The sequence below is a fragment of the Arachis hypogaea genome, chromosome 9, assembly GCF_003086295.3.
Source record: "Arachis hypogaea cultivar Tifrunner chromosome 9, arahy.Tifrunner.gnm2.J5K5, whole genome shotgun sequence".
NCBI lineage: Eukaryota > Viridiplantae > Streptophyta > Magnoliopsida > Fabales > Fabaceae > Arachis > Arachis hypogaea.
The window spans coordinates 17695730-17714079 of record NC_092044.1 but is presented as its reverse complement, the minus strand read 5'-3'; the positions used below and the strand labels follow the sequence as shown (position 1 = coordinate 17714079).

At 38.5% G+C, this 18350-nt stretch overlaps 2 non-coding genes across 2 annotated transcripts; one reads left to right on the top strand and one right to left on the bottom strand.

The window, feature by feature from the left end:
* Positions 1-9033: 9033 nt before the first annotated feature.
* On the top strand, positions 9034-9141 carry LOC112713892 (small nucleolar RNA R71). Its single transcript, XR_003158851.1, has one exon. It is a non-coding gene; the product is annotated as a small nucleolar RNA R71 (small nucleolar RNA).
* An 8811-nt stretch (positions 9142-17952) lies between these two features.
* LOC112713361 (small nucleolar RNA R71) lies at positions 17953-18056 on the bottom strand. The gene has a single exon (XR_003158334.1). It is a non-coding gene; the product is annotated as a small nucleolar RNA R71 (small nucleolar RNA).
* Positions 18057-18350: the final 294 nt, after the last annotated feature.

Here is an 18350-nt window from a genome sequence, read left to right as displayed (position 1 = left end):
TGGAGAAGATGGAGTAAACAATTCACAGCAAGTACTTGGAAGGGTTAGAGAATTGGAGGCACAAGAAAGAAAGATAGACAGATTAAGTGTGGATCTAGAGAGATTAATTGTAGAGGTTGGAGAAGTAGATGCCTGTGTAGAAAGGTTATGTGCTGAGTTGAGTTCAGTGGAAGAGCAATTTGCTAAGATGGAAGATAGTATGAAAAAGCAATACAAGATGCTAATTATGCTGGTTTTGATATTAGGTGTTTTGATTGTTGCAGTGTTATATGTAAAGATGTAGAAAGCATGGTTGTCATGATAATGTAATAGTCTATATAAGACAATAGTGTACTGTTTACGTTGAGTGCAATGAAGTTATATGAATTGTTGTTTAATTTCTCTAAATGAAAGTTGTTCCTTTGCCATGTAATATGCATACAAGTATGATACTGTGAAAAAAGTAGGTAAAACAAAAGATGCATTGAATTATAATAGATACCATTGTTTTTTACATTATATAATGTAGGACACCTAGATAGCCACAAAATAAATGTGACACCCACTCATAACAGTTTTCCACCCACATAACAAAAGTGATCCACAACACATAATAACAGTGGTCCAAACCATAAAGAAAGCAGAGTCACAGGTGAACACAAATCCTACAAAACACAATAGATATAAAAAAGAAATCCTAAACTCTTTTCAGCCTCAATCAAGTGTGAGGTCAACATGTTCAAGCGGCTGATTTGTTGGCTTCCTAACTTCAATCTTGAGTCTTCCACTTCTTCTCACACCAAAGATTTTGGTCTTGGGCAAAGGTTGAGATGTTGGTGCAGTGGACAGTGATGCAGGTGTAGGCAAGGTGGTAGGAAGTGATGCTGGTGTGGATAAGGTGGTGGGCAGTGAAGGTGGTGCAGGGGTTTGTGGAGGCTGTGATGGTGGTACAAGGGTGTGTGGAGGCTGTGATGGTGGTGCATGGGTGTTTATAGGCTGTGAGTGTGGTACAGGGGTATGTGGAGACTGTGATGGTGGTGTAGGGGTGTTTGTAGGCTATGAGGGTGATACAGGGGTGTGTGGAGGCTGTGATGATGGTGCATGGGTGTCTGGTGGCTGGGATGGGGGTGTAGGGATGTTTGAAGTCATGGGTGCAGCCCTCCCTCTACTCCTTCCTCTGGTCATCCCTACTGCTGCTCTTCATTTGCCTCTCCCTTTAACCATCCTGGATCTAGTAGTAGGAGCAGCTGCAGATCCATTTGCTTCAACAGCAGTAGCAGATTCATTAGCAGTAGAATCAACTCCTCCAGTTCCAGTTGTAGCATCAGATCCTTGTGTGCCTTCAGGAGCTACAAAATGAAATAGCAGTTAATAATAGTTCCTCAACATATGAACAAAATAACTTGGAAACCAATACCTGTCACTATAGGGTTTGGACATAGTCTCCTATTGTGTCCGTATTGGCCACAGTTACTGCAGGTAACAGAAGTTTCAGTTCTTCTATATTTTGTTTGTGTTGTGTTTTCATCGGGTTCTCTTATCCTAACCATCCTTGGCCTTCCTGGTTTAACTCTGAAAATTGGAGGGATGATGGTATTGCATTGTATCTTTGGCCATATATTTTCTCCACTGATTGGTGATATTGACTGCCCATATGTAGCAAGGTATGCTGCCTTGCTGTAATAGTTACTACAATAATCTTCCGGGTTGTCACCCTTCTCAAAGATAGCACAGCAAGCATGAGGACATGGCATACCACACAAACCCCAGAACCTACAACTACACCTTCCAGCCTTCAAATCTACCACAAATCTTTGTCCATAATTTTGGATCTGGTGCACGAAATTGCAATCACACTTTTGCAATTCCGCACAACTAACCAGCAAGTACACTGGGTCGTCCAAGTAATACCTTACGTGAGTAAGGGTCGATCCCACGGAGATTGTCGGCTTGAAGCAAGCTATGGTTATCTTGTAACTCTTAGTCAGGATATCAATAATTATCAGGGTTGATTGTAAAAAGCAAAAGAACATGAAATAAATACTTGTTTTGCAGTAATGGGGAACAGGTTGAGGTTTTGGAGATGCTCTATCTTCTGAACCTCTGCTTTCCTACTGTCTTCTTCTTCAAGCACGCAAGGCTCCTTCCATGGCAAGCTGTATGTAGGGTTTCACCATTGTCAATGGCTACCTCCCATCCTCTCAGTGAAAATGTTCAACGTGCTCTGTCACAGCACGGCTAATCATCTGTCGGTTCTCAATCGGGTTGGAATAGAATCCAGTGATTCTTTTACGTCTGTCACTAACACCCAGCCCTCAGGAGTTTGAAGCTCGTCACAGTCATTCAATCCTTGAATCTTACTCAGAATACCACAGACAAGGTTTAGACCTTCCGGATTCTCTTGAATGCCGCCATCAATTCTAGCTTATACCACGAAGATTCTGATTAAGGAATCCAAGAGATATCTACTCAATCTAAGGTAGAACGGAGATGGTTGTCAGGCACACGTTCATAGTTGAGAATGATGATGAGTGTCACGGATCATCACATTCATCAGGTTTAGGAACAAGTGATATCTTGGAATGGAAGCAAGCATGATTGAATGAAAAACAATAGTAATTGCATTAATCCATCAAGACACAGCAGAGCTCCTCACCCCAAACCATGGGGTTTAGAGACTCATGCCGTAGAAGGTACAATGAGAAACATGTAAAGTGTCATAAGGTCCAGATACAATGTCAAAAAATCCTATTAATAGTGAACTAGTAACCTAGGGTATACAGAAATGAGTAAATGACATAAAAATCCACTTCCGGGGTCCACTTGGTGTGTTCTTGGGCTGAGCATTGAAGCTTTTATGTGTAGAGGCTTTTTCTGGAGTTAAACGCCAGCTTTTATGCCAGTTTGGGCGTTTAACTCCAATTCTTATGCCAGTTCCGGCATTAAACGCCGGGAATTCTGAAGCTGATTTGCAACGCCGGTTTGGGCCATCAAATCTTGGGCAAAGTATGGACTATTATACATTGTTGGAAAGCCCAGGATGTCTACTTTCCAACGCCATTGAGAGTGCGCCAATTGGGCTTCTGTAGCTCAAAAAAATCCACTTCGAGTGCAGGGAGGTCAGAATCCAACTGCATCTGTAGTCATTTTCAGCCTCTGAATCAGATTTTTGCTCAGGACCCTCAATTTCAGCCAGAAAATACCTGAAATCACAGAAAAATACACAAACTCATAGTAAAGTCTAGAAAAGTGAATTTTGACTAAAAACTAATAAAAATATACTAAAAACTAACTAAAATATACTAAAAATATACTAAAAACAATGCCAAAAGGCGTATAAATTATCCGCTCATCAGGATCCAAAGCAAACAACTTGTCATAACAGTCTCTGTTGATCTCCTTTAGTTGATTCATCCTTCTTTCCCACTCTTCCACAGAGGTAGCTTTGGCAATAGATAGAATGAGGTCCCTTAGTACAGTACCACCCCCATATGCTTTTTTACAGTTGGCATATAAATACCTCAAACAAAGCCAATGCTCCAGTGTTGGCAATGTGGTGAACAAAATTGTGATCATCAACAATGGCGCCAAAGACTTGGAGCTCTCAAACATGAATCATACTTTATCACAACTTCGCACAACTAACCAGCAAGTGCACTGGGTCGTCCAGGTAATACCTTACGTGAGTAAGGGTCGATCCCACGGAGATTGTCGGCTTGAAGCAAGCTATGGTCACCTTGTAAATCTCAGTCAGGCGGATTCAAATGGGTGATAGAGTTTTCATAATTAAAAGATAAATAAACATAAAATAAAGATAGAGATACTTATGTAATTCATTGGTGAGAGTTTCAGATAAGTGCATAGAGATGCTTTATCCCTCTTGAATCTCCTTTCCTACTACCTTCATCCAATCCTTCATACTCCTTTCCATGGCAAGCTGTATGTTCAGGTTTCACAGGCGTCAATGGCTACCTCCCGTCCTCAGTGAAAATGGTCCAAATGCGCTATCACCGCACGGCTAATCATCTGTCGGTTCTCGATCATGTTGGAATAGAATCCAGTGATCTTTTTGCGTCTGTCACTACGCCCAACACTCGCGAGTTTGAAGCTCGTCACAGTCATCCCTTTCTAGATCCTACTCGGAATACCACAGACAAGATTTAGACTTTCCGGATCTCAGGAATGGCCGCCAATAATTCTAGCTTATACCACGAAGACTCCGATCTTTCGGAATGGAGGCTAAGAGATATACGCTCAATCTTAAGTAGAACGGAAGTGGTTGTCAGTCACACGTTCATAGGTGAGAATGATGATGAGTGTGACGGATCATCACGTTCATCAAGTTGAAGTGCGAGTGAATATCTTAAAAGAAGAATAATCATGAATTGAATAGAAGAACAATAGTAATTGCATTAATATTCGAGGAACAGCAGAGCTCCACACCTTAATCTATGGTGTGTAGAAACTCCACCATTGAAAATACATAAGTGGTGAAGGTAGGCATGGCCGTGAGGCCAGCCTCCACAAAATGTGATCAAGAGATCAAAAGATGATCAAAAGATGAAAATACAATAGTAAAAGGTCCTATTTATAATGAAACTAGCTACTAGGGTTTACAGAAATAGGTAATTGATGCAGAAATCCACTTCCGGGCCCACTTGGTGTGTGCTTGGACTGAACATTGAGCTTCACACGTGTAGAGGCTTCTCTTGGAGTTAAACGCCAGCTTTGGTGCCAGTTTGGGCGTTTAACTCCAACTTTTATGCCAGTTCTGGCGTTTTGACTTCAGAATAGAGCAGAGAAGGGGCGTTTGAACATTAGTTTGCGTCATCAAAACTGAAGCAAAGTATGGATTCTTATATATTTCTGGAAAGCCCTGGATGTCTACATTCTAACGCAATTGAGAGCATGCCATTTGGAGTTCTGTAGCTCCAGAAACTTTGAGTGCAAGGAGGTCAGAATCCAACAGCATCTGCAGTCTTTTGTCAGCCTCTGAATCAGATTTGTGCTCAGGTCCCTCAATTTCAGCCAGAAAATACCTGAAATCATATAAAAACACACAAACTCATAATAAAGTCTAGAAATGTGAATTTTGCTTAAAAACTAATAAAAACATCCCAAAAAGTAGCTAGATCCTACTAAAAACTACCTAAAAATAATGCCAAAAAGCGTATAAATTATCCGCTCATCACAACACCAAAATTAAATTGTTGCTTGTCCCCAAGCAACTGAAAATAAAATAGGATAAAAAGAAGAGAATATACAATGAATCCCACAGTATCAATAAAACTTAGTTCTAATTATATGAGCAGGGTTTGTAGCTTTTTGCTTTTGAACAATTTTGGCATCTCACTTTCTCCTTTGAAATTCAGAATGATTGGCATCTATAAGAACTCAGAATTTTAGATAGTGTTATTGATTCTCTTAGTTAAGTATGTTGATTCTTGAACACAGCTACTTTATGAGTCTTGGTCGTGGCCCTAAGCACTTTGTTTTCTAGTATTACCACCGGATACATAAATGCAACAGACACATAACTGGGTGAACCTCTTCAGATTGTGACTTAGCTTTGCTAAAGTCCCCAGTTAGAGGTGTCCAGAGTTCTTAAGCACACTCTTTTGCTTTGGATCATGACTTTAACCACTCAGTCTCAAGTTTTTCACTTGGACCTGCATGCCACAAGCACATGGTTAAGGACAGCTTGATTTAGCCACTTAGGCCTGGATTTTATTCTCTGGGCCCTCCTATCCATTAATGCTCAAAGCCTTGGATCTTTTTTACCCTTGCCTTTTGGTTTAAAGGGCTATTGGCTTTTTCTGCTTGCTTTTTCTTTTTCTCTTTTTTTCACTGCTTTTTCTTGCTTCAAGAACCAATTTCATGATTTTTCAGATTATCAATAACATTTCTCTTTGCTCATCATTCTTTCAAGAGCCAACAACTTTAACATTCATAAACAACAAGATAAAAAATATGCACTGTTCAAGCATTCATTCAGAGAACAAAAAGTATTGCCACCGCATCAAAATCATTAAACTAGTTTCAAGATAAAATTTGAAATCCAAGTACTTCTTGTTCTTTTGTATTTAAGCACATTTTTCATTTAAGAGAGGTGAAGGATTCATATAGCTTTAAGGCATAGACACTCGACACTAATGATCATGTAGTGAAGACACAAACATAGATAGAACATACAGCATAAAGCCGAAAACAGAAAAATAAATAGACAAGGAGATTAAGGAATGAGTCCACCTTAGTGAGGGTGGTGTCTTCCTTCTCTTGAAGATCCTTATGGAGTGCTTGAGCTCCTCAATGTCTCTTCCTTGCCTTTGTTGCTCCATCTCTAGTGATTTTGGTGCTCCTATCCTTAGTTGCTCCCAATAGTTGTGTGGTAGAAAATGTATCCCTTGAGGCATCTCAGAGATTTCTTGATGAGAAATTTTCTCATGCTCTTGTTGAGGTCCATGAGTGGGCTCTCTTGATGTGCAGTCAAATGCTCTACTACTGAGCTATGGACCCTTGAGATGAATCTCTCCATCTCTCATGACTCGGAGGTTGAAGCAATTGCCTTCCCTTTCCTCTTTCTAGAGGTTTCTCTGGCCTTAGGTGCCATAAATGGTTATGAAAAAACAAAAAGCAATGCTTTTACCACACCAAACTTAAAATATTTGCTCGTCCTCGAGCAAAAGAAGAAAGGAAAAAGGGGGACAAGAACAAAATGGAGGAGATGGATGGAGATAGGTGGTTCGGGAAAGATGGTTGTGTTGTGTGAATATGAAGGAGTAGTGAGGGGAGGGTTGGTTTCGGGAAAGAGATATGGAGGTGATTGGTGAAGGGTATTTGGGGAAGAGTGTTGTAGAAAGGTGTGAAGAGGAGAGAGAGTGAGTTGAGGTTGGTGGGGATCCTGTGGGGTCCACAGATCCTGAGGGGTCAAGGAATTCTTCATCCCTGCTCCAATTGGGCGTTCACAACGCCTTGGAGTACAATTCTGGCATTTAAATGCCAGTTTGCTGCCCTATTCTGGCATTTAAATGCCAGTTTTCCTTCCTGTTCTGGCGTCTAAACGCCAGTTTGTTGCCCTGTTTTGGCATTTAAACGCCAGTCTGGTGCCTTGTTCTGGCATTTAAACGCCCAGAAAGGTGCCAGATTGGGCGTCTAAACGCCCATTTTGCTACCCTTACTGGCGTTTAAACGCCAGTAAGTCCTTCCTCCAGGGTGTGCTGTTTTGAATGCTGTTTTCGATTTTTTCTTTATTTTTGTAATTGTCTTTGTGACTTTACATGATCATCAGCCTAAAAGAAAACAAAATAATATAGATAAAATTAAAATAAAATTGGGTTGCCTCTCAATAAGCACTTCTTTAATGTCAATAGCTTGATAGTGAGCTTTCATGGAGCCTCACAGATTATCAGAGTATGGTTGAGATCTCTCAACACCAAACTTAGAGTTTGGATGTGGCCTCCCAACACCAAACTTAGAGTTTGAATGTGGGGGCTCTGTTTGACTCTGTATTGGGAGAAGCTTTTCATGCTTACTCTCCATGGTTACAGATGGAGAACCTTGAGTCTTTACTACAAGGCATTCTTTATTCACATGAAGGATCAACTCTTCTCTGTCAAAATCAATCACAGCTCTTGTTGTGGCTAGGAAAGGTCTTCCAAGGATGATGGATTCATCCTCATCCCTCCTAGTGTCTAGGATTATGAAATCAGCAGGGAAGTAAAGGCTTTCAACCTTTACTAACATTTCCTCTACTAGTACATAAGCCTTTTTCATAGATTTATCTGCCATGTCCAATGAGAATTTGGCAGCCTGTACCTCATAGATTCCCAGTTTCTCCATTACAGAGAGTGGCATCATGTTTATCCCTAACCCCAGGTCACACAGAGCTTTTTCAAAGGTCATGGTGCCTATGGTATAGGGTATTAAGAGTTTACCAGGATCCTATTTCTTTTGAGGTAAATTTTGCTGAACCAATGTATTCAGTTCATTGGTGAGCAAGGGAGGCTCTTCCTCCCAAGTCTCATTACCAAATAGCTTGGCATTCAGCTTCATGATTGCTCTTAAATATTGGACAACTTGCCCTTCAACAATGTCTTCATCCTCTTCAGAAGATGAATAGTTATCAGAGCTCATGAATGGTAAAAGGAGGTCTAAGGGAATCTCTATGGTCTCTGTATGAGCCTCATATTCCTTTGGTTCCTCATTAGGGTACTCTTGACTGGCCAGTGGACATTCCCTGAGGTCTTCCTCATTGGGATTCACGTCCTCCTCCTCCTTCTCAGGTTCGGCCATTTTGATTACATCAATGGCCTTGCACTCTCCTTTGGGATTCTCTTTTGTATTGCTTGGGAGAGTGCTAGGAGGAGTTTCAGTAACCCTTTTACTCAGCTGGCCCACTTGTGCCTCTAAATTTCTGATGGAAGATATTGTTTCAGTCATGAAACTAAGAGTGGCCTTAGATAGATCAGAGACTATGTATGCTAAGCTAGAAGGATTCTGCTCAAAATACTCTGTCTGTTGCTGAGATGATGATGGAAAAGGTTTGCTATTGCTAAACCTGTTTCTTCCACCGTTGTTATTGTTGGAGCCTTTCTTCTGTTGATCCTTCCATGAAAAATTTGAATGATTTTTCCATGAAGGATTATAGGTGTTGCCAAAGGCTTCACCCATGTAATTCACCTCTGCCATTGCAGGGTTCTCAGGATCATAAGCTTCTTCTTCAGAAGATGCTTCTTTAGTACTTTTGGATGCATTTTGCAATCTATTCAGACTCTGAGAGATCATATTGACTTGTTGGGTCATTATTTTGTTCTGAGCCAGTATGGCATTCAGAGCATCAATTTCAAGAACTCCTCTCTTTTGAGGCATCCCATTACTCACAGGATTCCTCTCAGAGGTATACATGAACTGGTTATTTGCAAACATTTCAATAAGTTCCTGAGCCTCTGCAGGTGTTTTCTTTAGGTGAATGGATCCACCTGCAGAATGGTCCAGTGACATCTTGGAAAATTCAGACAGACCATCATAGAATATATCTAATGTGGTCCATTCTGAAAGCATGTCAGAAGGACACTTTTTGGTCAGTTGCTTGTATCTTTCCCAAGCTTCATAGAGGGATTCACCATCTTTTTGTCTGAAAGTCTGAACATCCACTCTAAGCTTTCTCAGCTTTGAGGAGGAAAGAACTTGGCTAAGAAAGCCGTGACCAGCTTATCCCAAGAGTCCAGGCTATCTCTAGGTTGTGAGTCCAACCATGTTCTAGCTCTATCCCTTACAGCAAAAGGGAAAAGCATAAGCTTGTAGACCTCAGGATCAACTCCATTGGTCTTAACAGTATCACAGATTTGCAAGAACTCAGTTAAGAACTGATAAGGGTCTTCTGATGGAAGTCCATAAAACTTGCAGTTCTGTTGCAGTAGAGAAACTAATTGAGACTTTAGCTCAAAATTATTTGCTCCTATGGCAGGGATTGAGATGCTTCTTCCATAAAAGTTGGAAGTTGGTGTAGTAAAATCACCAAGCATCTTCCTTGCATTGTTGTTTGGTTCGGCCATAATTGTTTCTTTTGCTGTTTCCCTTTCAAAAATTTCAATGAGGTCCTCTTCAGAGTTTTGTGCTTTAGCTGCTCTTAGCTTCCTCTTCAGAGTTCTTTCAGGTTCAGGATCAGCTTCAACAAGTATGCCTTTATCTTTTTTCCTGCTCATATGAAAGAGAAGAAAACAAAGAAAATATGGAATCCTCTATGTCACAGTATAGAGATCCCTTGAGGTGTCAGAGGAAAATAAGAATAGAAGAATGAGGCAGGTAAGGAAGAATTCGAACACACAAAGAGAGGTGGAGTTCGAATTGACAATGGAGGAGGAATGTTAGTGTTTAGATAGAAAAAGATAAGAGAGGGGGGAGAATTTTCGAAAATAAAAAGAATAAAATTTAAAATAAATTTTTTAAAAATTGGTTGTGGTTTTTAAAAAGATAAGAAATAGTAAAACAAATAAAAAGTCAATTAGTTAGTTGAAAAAAATTTAAAAATCAATTTTGAAAAGATAAGAAGTTAGAAAAGATTTTGAAATTGATTTTGAAAAAGATATGATTTGAAAAAGGTATGTTTGAAATGATATGATTGAAGTTTATTTTGAAAAAGATTTGAAAAGGAAATTAAAAAGATTTGATTTAAAAAAAAGATATGTTTGAAAAGATATGATTTTGAAAAAGATATGATTGAAAATATTTGATTTGAAAAAGATTTGATTTAAAAAAATATGAAGATTTGAAAAAGATTTGATTTGAAAACAAAATTCCTCTTCTTGTATCATCCTGGCGTTAAACGCCCAGGAGCTGCATGTTTTAGGCGTTTAACGCCCAATTGCTGCATGGTTTGGGCGTTTAAATGCCCAGCCAAGTACCCTAAACCCTAAATTCTAAACCCTAAACACAACGCCAGTTTTCCTTCTTCACTGGGTGTTTTGAACGCCCAGCTTTTTCTCTGTAATTCCTCTGCTTTATATTCTTGGATCTTCATTTTGCTAAATCCTTTATTCAAGAATAAATGTTTTCAATTTTGAAAAACAACAAAATGAGTCAAAACATATAATTCTTGGATCAAAACACAAGATATATGCAAGAACATTATGAGCGTCAAGATGAACACCAAGAACAATCTTGAAGATCAAGATGAACATCAAGAACTCAGTTTTCTTAATGAAAGAAACACATGGAGGACACCAAACTTAGAACTTTCTCATGTTTGGGCCATATGGATGCAAGAATGCATATGTAGAACATCATGCAATGCAAATCAATAAATCATGAAGATCAAACAAGGCAATTCATCAAGAACGACTTGAAGATCATCAAGAACACAATGTATGTGTTTCGAAAATTGCAAGACAGTAAAAATCATGCAATTGACACCAAACTTAAAATTTGGCACTAGATTCAAACAAGAACCATGAAATATTTTTGAGTTTTTATGATTTTATGAATTTTTTTGGATTTTTCGAAAATTGTTTTTAAAAAAATGAAAAAGAAGAAAAATTTTTGAAAGATTTTTGAAAACTTTTTGAAAATAAAATAAGAAGAAAATTACCTAATATGAGCAACAAGATGAACCGTCAGTTGTCAAAACTCGAACAATCCCCGGCAACGGTGCCAAAAACTTGGTGCATGAAATTGGGATCATCAACAATGGCGCCAAAGACTTTGAGCTCTCAAACGTGAATCACACTTTGTCACAACTTCGCACAACTAACCAGCAAGTGCACTGGGTCGTCCAGGTAATACCTTACGTGAGTAAGGGTCGATCCCACGGAGATTGTCGGCTTGAAGCAAGCTATAGTCACCTTGTAAATCTTAGTCAGGCGGATTCAAATGGGTGATAGAGTTTTCATAATTAAAAGATAAATAAACATAAAATAAAGATAGAGATACTTATGTAATTCATTGGTGAGAGTTTCAGATAAGTGCATAGAGATGCTTTATCCCTCTTGAATCTCTGCTTTCCTACTGCCTTCATCCAATCCTTCATACTCCTTTCCATGGCAAGCTGTATGTTCGGGTTTCACCGGCGTCAATGGCTACCTCCCGTCCTCAGTGAAAATTGTCCAAATGTGCTGTCACCGTACGGCTAATCATCTGTCGGTTCTCGATCATGTTGGAATAGAATCCAGTGATTCTTTTGCGTCTGTCACTACGCCCAACACTCGCGAGTTTGAAGCTCGTCACAGTCATCCCTTTCCAGATCCTACTCGGAATACCACAGACAAAGTTTAGACTTTCCGGATCTCAAGAATGACCGCCAATAATTTTAGCTTATACCACGAAGATTCTGATCTTTCAAAATAGAGGCTAAGAGATACACGCTCAATTTTAAGTAGAACGGAAGTGGTTGTCAGTCACGCGTTCATAGGTGAGAATGATGATGAGTGTCACGGATCATCACATTCATCAAGTTGAAGTGCGAGTTAATATCTTAGAAGAAGAATAAGCATGAATTGAATAGAAGAACAATAGTAATTGCATTAATACTTGAGGAACAGCAGAGCTCCACACCTTAATCTATGGTGTGTAGAAACTCCACCGTTGAAAATACATAAGTGGTGAAGGTAGGCATGGCCATGAGGCCACCTTCCCCAAAATGTGATCAAGAGATCAAAAGATGATCAAATGATGAAAATACAATAGTAAAAGGTCCTATTTATAATGAAACTAGCTACTAGGGTTTACAATAATATGTAATTGATGCAGAAATCCACTTTCGGACCCACTTGGTGTGTGCTTGGGCTGAGCATTGAGCTTCACATGTGTAGAGGCTTCTCTTGGAGTTAAACGCCAGCTTTGGTGCCAGTTTGGGCGTTTAACTCCAACTTTTATGCCAGTTCTGGCGTTTTGACTTCAGAATATGGCAGAGATGGGGCGTTTGAACGCCAGTTTGCGTCGTCAAAACTGAAGTAAAGTATGGACTATTATATATTGCTGGAAAGCCCTGGATGTCTACTTTCCAAGGCAATTGAGTGCATGCCATTTGAAGTTTTGTAGCTCCTGAAAATTTACTTCGAGTGCAGGGAGGTCAGAATCCAACAGCATCTGCAGTCCTTTGTCAGCCTCTGAATCAGATTTGTGCTCAGATCCCTCAATTTCAACCAGAAAATACCTGAAATCACAGAAAAACACACAAACTCATAGTAAAGTCTAGAAATGTGAATTTTTCTTAAGAACTAATAAAAACATCCCAAAAAATAGCTAGATCCTACTAAAAACTACCTAAAAACAATGCCAAAAAGCGTAGAAATTATCCGCTCATCACAATGCCTCTTGAAAGATTTGCATCAGCCCCTGATTTATTGTTTCAGTGCAGAAGACAATATACCCATGTAACAGATTAATATAGCATCTAAACATAGCAGATTAATGTTCACTAACATATCAAATTTTGAAGATTAATATTCAAAAGCTTAGCCATTGCATCTAACCATAGCATCACTAACATAGCATATTTATGTTCACAAGCTTAGCCATTGCATATATGGTCATATACATTTCAGATTTATATTTACAAACTTATCAATTGCATATATGATCATATACATATCAGATTAATATTTACAAGCCTCCAGTTGCATATATCATCATATACATAGCAGACTTATATTCACAAACTTATCAGTTGCATATATCATCATATATATAGCAGATTTATATTCAAATCAAATTAGTTGCAAAAAAATTAGGTGATACCTTTTATTGGTCACTCATAAAAACCCACTTTCTTGATTCTCCAACGTCATTTAACAGCATCTCCAAGAACCACCCCCCAACTGTCCTTAGTCTCTGCCTCTACTATAGCTACGGCAATGGGAAAGTAATTGTCATTTGGATCTCTGCCAACAGCAACTAGCAGCTGCTGTCCATGGTCGCCCTTCAAGTGACATCCATCCACGCCAATAATAGGTCTACACCCCACCAAGAAGCCTTTCTTTACTGCATCAAGGAACATGTACATTCTCATAAATCGGGGCTGGTGCATAATAGAAGGCCTATCAACCTATATGCTCAGACTAGGTCCTAGATTTGCCCTAAGTATCTCTGCACAGTAATCCCTTAGTTTAGCATACTGTTGGATTGCCCACCCATGTACCTCTTCTCTTGCCTTCCTCCTTGCCCAGTAAGCCTTACCAACACTGATATTGGCCATGTATTTATCTTGGATAGTCTGAATAACTGTCACAAGCTTCATCTCCTCCCCTCTAGTGATGTTGTTTGCAATCTTCTTTGAGATCCAACTACTTGATGCAAGTCTTCCGCTGTAGTTCCTTCCACATGTATGCTTTCCATTCAAAGTCTTGATACGGAAACAGTCAGAACCCCCGACCTTACTCGCAAAACAAACCCACTTGCACATTCTCTTTCTTCCTTTGCAAACAACTCTACACCTCACCTTATCATTTTTTCGAAACCTATTGTCCCTACCATTCAATAGGTCATGCTCCTTAACAGCCTCTTTGAATTGCCTAAGTGATTTAAATTCCAGCCCCACCTGAAATTCATACTCTCTGTTCATCTCTGCCTCATTGTATTTAGGGAACCACCTCTTTTTTATCATATCATCAGAGTCCCTGATGAGCGGATAATTTATACGCTTTTTGGCATTGTTTTTATATAGTTTTTAGTAAGTTTAAGCTACTTTTAGGGATGTTTTCATTAGTTTTTATGCTAAATTCACATTTCTGGACTTTACTATGAGTTTGTGTGTTTTTCTGTGATTTCAGGTAAATTCTGACTGAAATTGAGGGACTTGAGCAAAACTCTGAAGAAGGCTGACAAAAGGACTGCTGATGCTGTTGGAATCTGACCTCCCTGCACTCAAAATGGATTTTCTGGAGCTACAGAACTCCAATTGGCACACTATCAACGGCGTTGGAAAGTAGACATCCAGGGATTTCCATCAATATATAATAGTCCATACTTTATTCGAAGAATGACGACGTAACTTGGCGTTGAACGCCAAGTTCATGCTGCTGTCTGGGGTTAAACGCCAGAAAAACGTCATGATCCGGAGTTGAACGCCCAAAACACGTCATAACTCGGAGTTCAACTCCAGGAAATGCCTCAGCTCGTGGATTAATCAAGCTCAGCCCAAGCATACACCAAGTGGGCCCCGGAAGTGGATTTATGCATCAAATACTTACTCATGTAAACCCTAGTAGCTAGTCTAGTATAAATAGGATAAGTTACTATTGTATTAGACATCTTGTGACAGTTTAATCTTTTGACCACTTTAAGTCTTTGATCATTCGGTCACTTGATCATGGAGAGGGCTGGCCATTCGGCCATGCCTGAACCTCTTTTGCTTATGTATTTTCAACGGTGGAGTTTCTGCACACCATAGATTAAGGGTGTGGAGCTCTGCTGTACCTCAAGTATTAATGCAATTCTATTTTCTTTTATTCAAATCTCTCTTATTCTTATTCCAAGATATTCATTCGCACCCAAGAACATGATGAATGTGATGATAAGTAACCCTCATTATCATTCTCACTTATGAACGCACGTGATTGACAACCACTTCCGTTCTACATGCCAGAGCTTGAATGCGTATCTCTTAGATTTCCCAACAGAATCTTCGTGGTATAAGCTAGATAGATGGCGGCATTTATGAGGATCCGGAAAGTCTCACATTGTCTGTGGTATTCCGAGTAGGATCCTGGGAATCCGGAAAGTCTAACCTTGTCTGTGGTATTCCGAGTAGGATTCCGGTAATGAATGACTGTGACGTGCTTCAAACTTGCAAGTGCTGGGCGTTAGTGACAGACGCAAAAGAATCAAGGGATTCTATTCCAGTAGGCGCAGGAACCAACCAGTGATTAGCCGTGCTGTGACAGAGTGCGTGAGCGTAGTTTTCACTGCGAGGATGGGATGTAGCCATCAACCATGGGTGATGCCTCCAGACGATTAGCCGTGCGAGTGACAGCCGCATAAGATCATTTTCCCGAGAGGATTGAAAGTAGCCACCGCTGATGGTGAACCCCTATACACAGCTTGCCATGGAAAGGAGTAAGAAGGATTGAGTTGAAGCAGTAGGAGAGCAGGCGTCCTTGAGCCATACAGTATCTCCATTCACTTATCTGAAATTCCCACCAATGAATCTGCATAAGTATTCTATCCCTTTTATTATTTATTTTCTTATTCTATTTTCGAAAACCCATAAACAGATTTAATCTGCCTAACTGAGATTTACAAGGTAACCATAGCTTGCTTCATACCAACAATCTTTGTGGGATCGACCCTTACTCACGTAAGGTTTATTACTTGGACGACCCAGTACACTTGCTGGTTAGTTGAACGGAGTTGTGGATTCAATCAGTGCCATAATAATGATTTCATACAAAATAGTTAGAACATGGATCACAATTTCGTCCACCAAGTTTTTGGCGCCGTTGCCGGGGATTGTTCGAGTATGGACAACTGACGGTTCATCTTGTTGCTCAGATTAGGTAATTTTCTTTTCAAAAATCTTTTTCAAAAATTTTTCTTTTATTTTTCGTTTTTCCAAAAATATTTTTGAAAAAAAAATAAAAATACAAAAAAATTAGAAAATCATAAAAATCAAAAATATTTTGTGTTTCTTGTTTGAGTCTTGAGTCAATTTTTAAGTTTGGTGTCAATTGCATGCTTTTAAAAATTTTTCTTGCAATTTTCGAAAATCTCATGCATTCATAGTGTTCTTCATGATCTTCAAGTTGTTCTTGACAAGTCTTCTTGTTTGATCTTGATGATTTCTTGTTTTGTGTCTTTTGTTGTTTTTCATATGCATCTTTGCATTCATATTTTTCATGCATTAAAGATTTCTAAGTTTGGTGTCCTGCATGTTTTCTTTGCATCAAAAATTTTTCAAAAATATGTTCTTGATGTTCATCATGATCTTCAAAGTGTTCTTGGTGTTCATCTTGACATTCATAGCATTCTTGCATGCATTCATTGTTTTGATCTAAAAATTTCATGCATTGATTATTTTTGTTGTTTTTCTCTTTCATTATTAAAAATTCAAAAATCAAAAAAATTATCTTTTCCTTATTTCCCTCCAAATTTTCGAAATTTTGGGTTGACTTGGTCAAAAATTTTTAAAATTAGTTGTTTCTTACAAGTCAAGTCAAAATTTCAATTTTAAAAATCTTATCTTTTCAAAATCTTTTTCAAAAATCATATCTTTTTCATTTTTTTCGAAAAGTTCAAAAATCTTTTTCAAAATATTTTCAAAATCTTTTTCTTATCTTTATATCAAATTTTCGAAAATTAAGCTAACAATTAATGTGATTGGTTCAAAAATTTGAAGTTTGTTACTTTCTTGTTAAGAAAGGTTCAATCTTTAAATTCTAGAATCTTATCTTGTAGTTTCTTGTTAGTTAAGTCATTTTTTTAAAAAATTAAATCTTTTATCTTTTATCTTATCTTTTTCAAAAATTTTCTCTTTTTCAAAATTTGATTTCAAATATCTTATCCAACCTCTTATCTTCTTATCTTTTGAAAATTTGATTTCAAATCTTTTTCAATCAACTAACTAACTTTTTGTTTGTTTCTTATCTTTTTCAAAACCACCTAACTACTTCTCCCTCTCTAATTTTCGAAAATATCTCATCCCTTTTTCAAAATTTCTTTTTAATTAATTAACTGTTTTAAATTTTAATTCTAATCTTATCTTATCTTTAATTTTCGAAAATTACTAACCCCTTTTTCAAAATTATTTTCGAAATTCTCCCTCTCCTTTCTTATTCTATTTAATTATTTAATTACTAACACTTCTCTTCACCTCTCTTCATCCAAAAATCCGAATCCTTCCTTCTCCATTCTTCTAACCCCTTTTTTTCTTCTACTAACATAAGGGAATCTCTATACTGTGACATAGAGGATTCCTCTTTCTTTTCTTGTTTTCTTCTCTTTCATATGAGCAGGAACAGGGAAAAAGGCACTCTTGTTGAAATTGATCCAGAACCTGAAAGGACTCTGAAGAGAAAATTAAAAGAAGCTAAATTACAACAATCCAGAAACAACCTTTCAGAAATTTTCGAACAAGAGAAGGAGATGGCAGCCGAAAATAATAATAATAATGCAAGGAGAATTCTTGGTGACTTCACAAAGCCAACGTCCAAGTTTGATGGAAGAAGCATCTCCATTCCTGCCATTGGAGCCAATAACTTTGAGCTTAAGCCTCAACTAGTTGCATTAATGCAACAAAACTGCAAGTTTTATGGACTTCCATCTGAAGATCCTTATCAGTTTTTAACTGAGTTCTTGCAGATCTGTGAGACTGTAAAGACGAATGGAGTTGATCCTGAAGTCTACAGACTCATGCTTTTCCCTTTTGCAGTAAGAGACAGAGCTAGAATATGGTTGGATTCACAACCTAAGGATAGCCTGGACTCCTGGGATAAGCTGGTCACTGCCTTCTTGGATAAATTCTTTCCTCCTCAAAAGCTGAGCAAGCTGAGAGTGGATGTTCAAACCTTCAAACAAAAAGATGGTGAATCCTTCTATGAAGCTTGGGAAAGATACAAGCAGCTGACCAAAAGATGTCCATCTGACATGTTTTCAGAATGGACCCTATTAGATATATTCTATTATGGTCTCTCTGAATTTTCAAAAATGTCATTGGACCATTCTGCAAGTGGATCTATTCACCGGAAGAAAACGCCTGAAGAGGCTCAAGAACTCATTGACATGGTTGCAAACAACCAGTTCATGTACACTTCTGAGAGGAATTCCGTGAATAATGGGATACCTCAGAAGAAAGGAGTTCTTGAAATTGATGCTCTGAATGCCATATTGGCTCAGAACAAAATGTTGACTCAACAGGTCAACATAATCTCTCAAAATCTGAA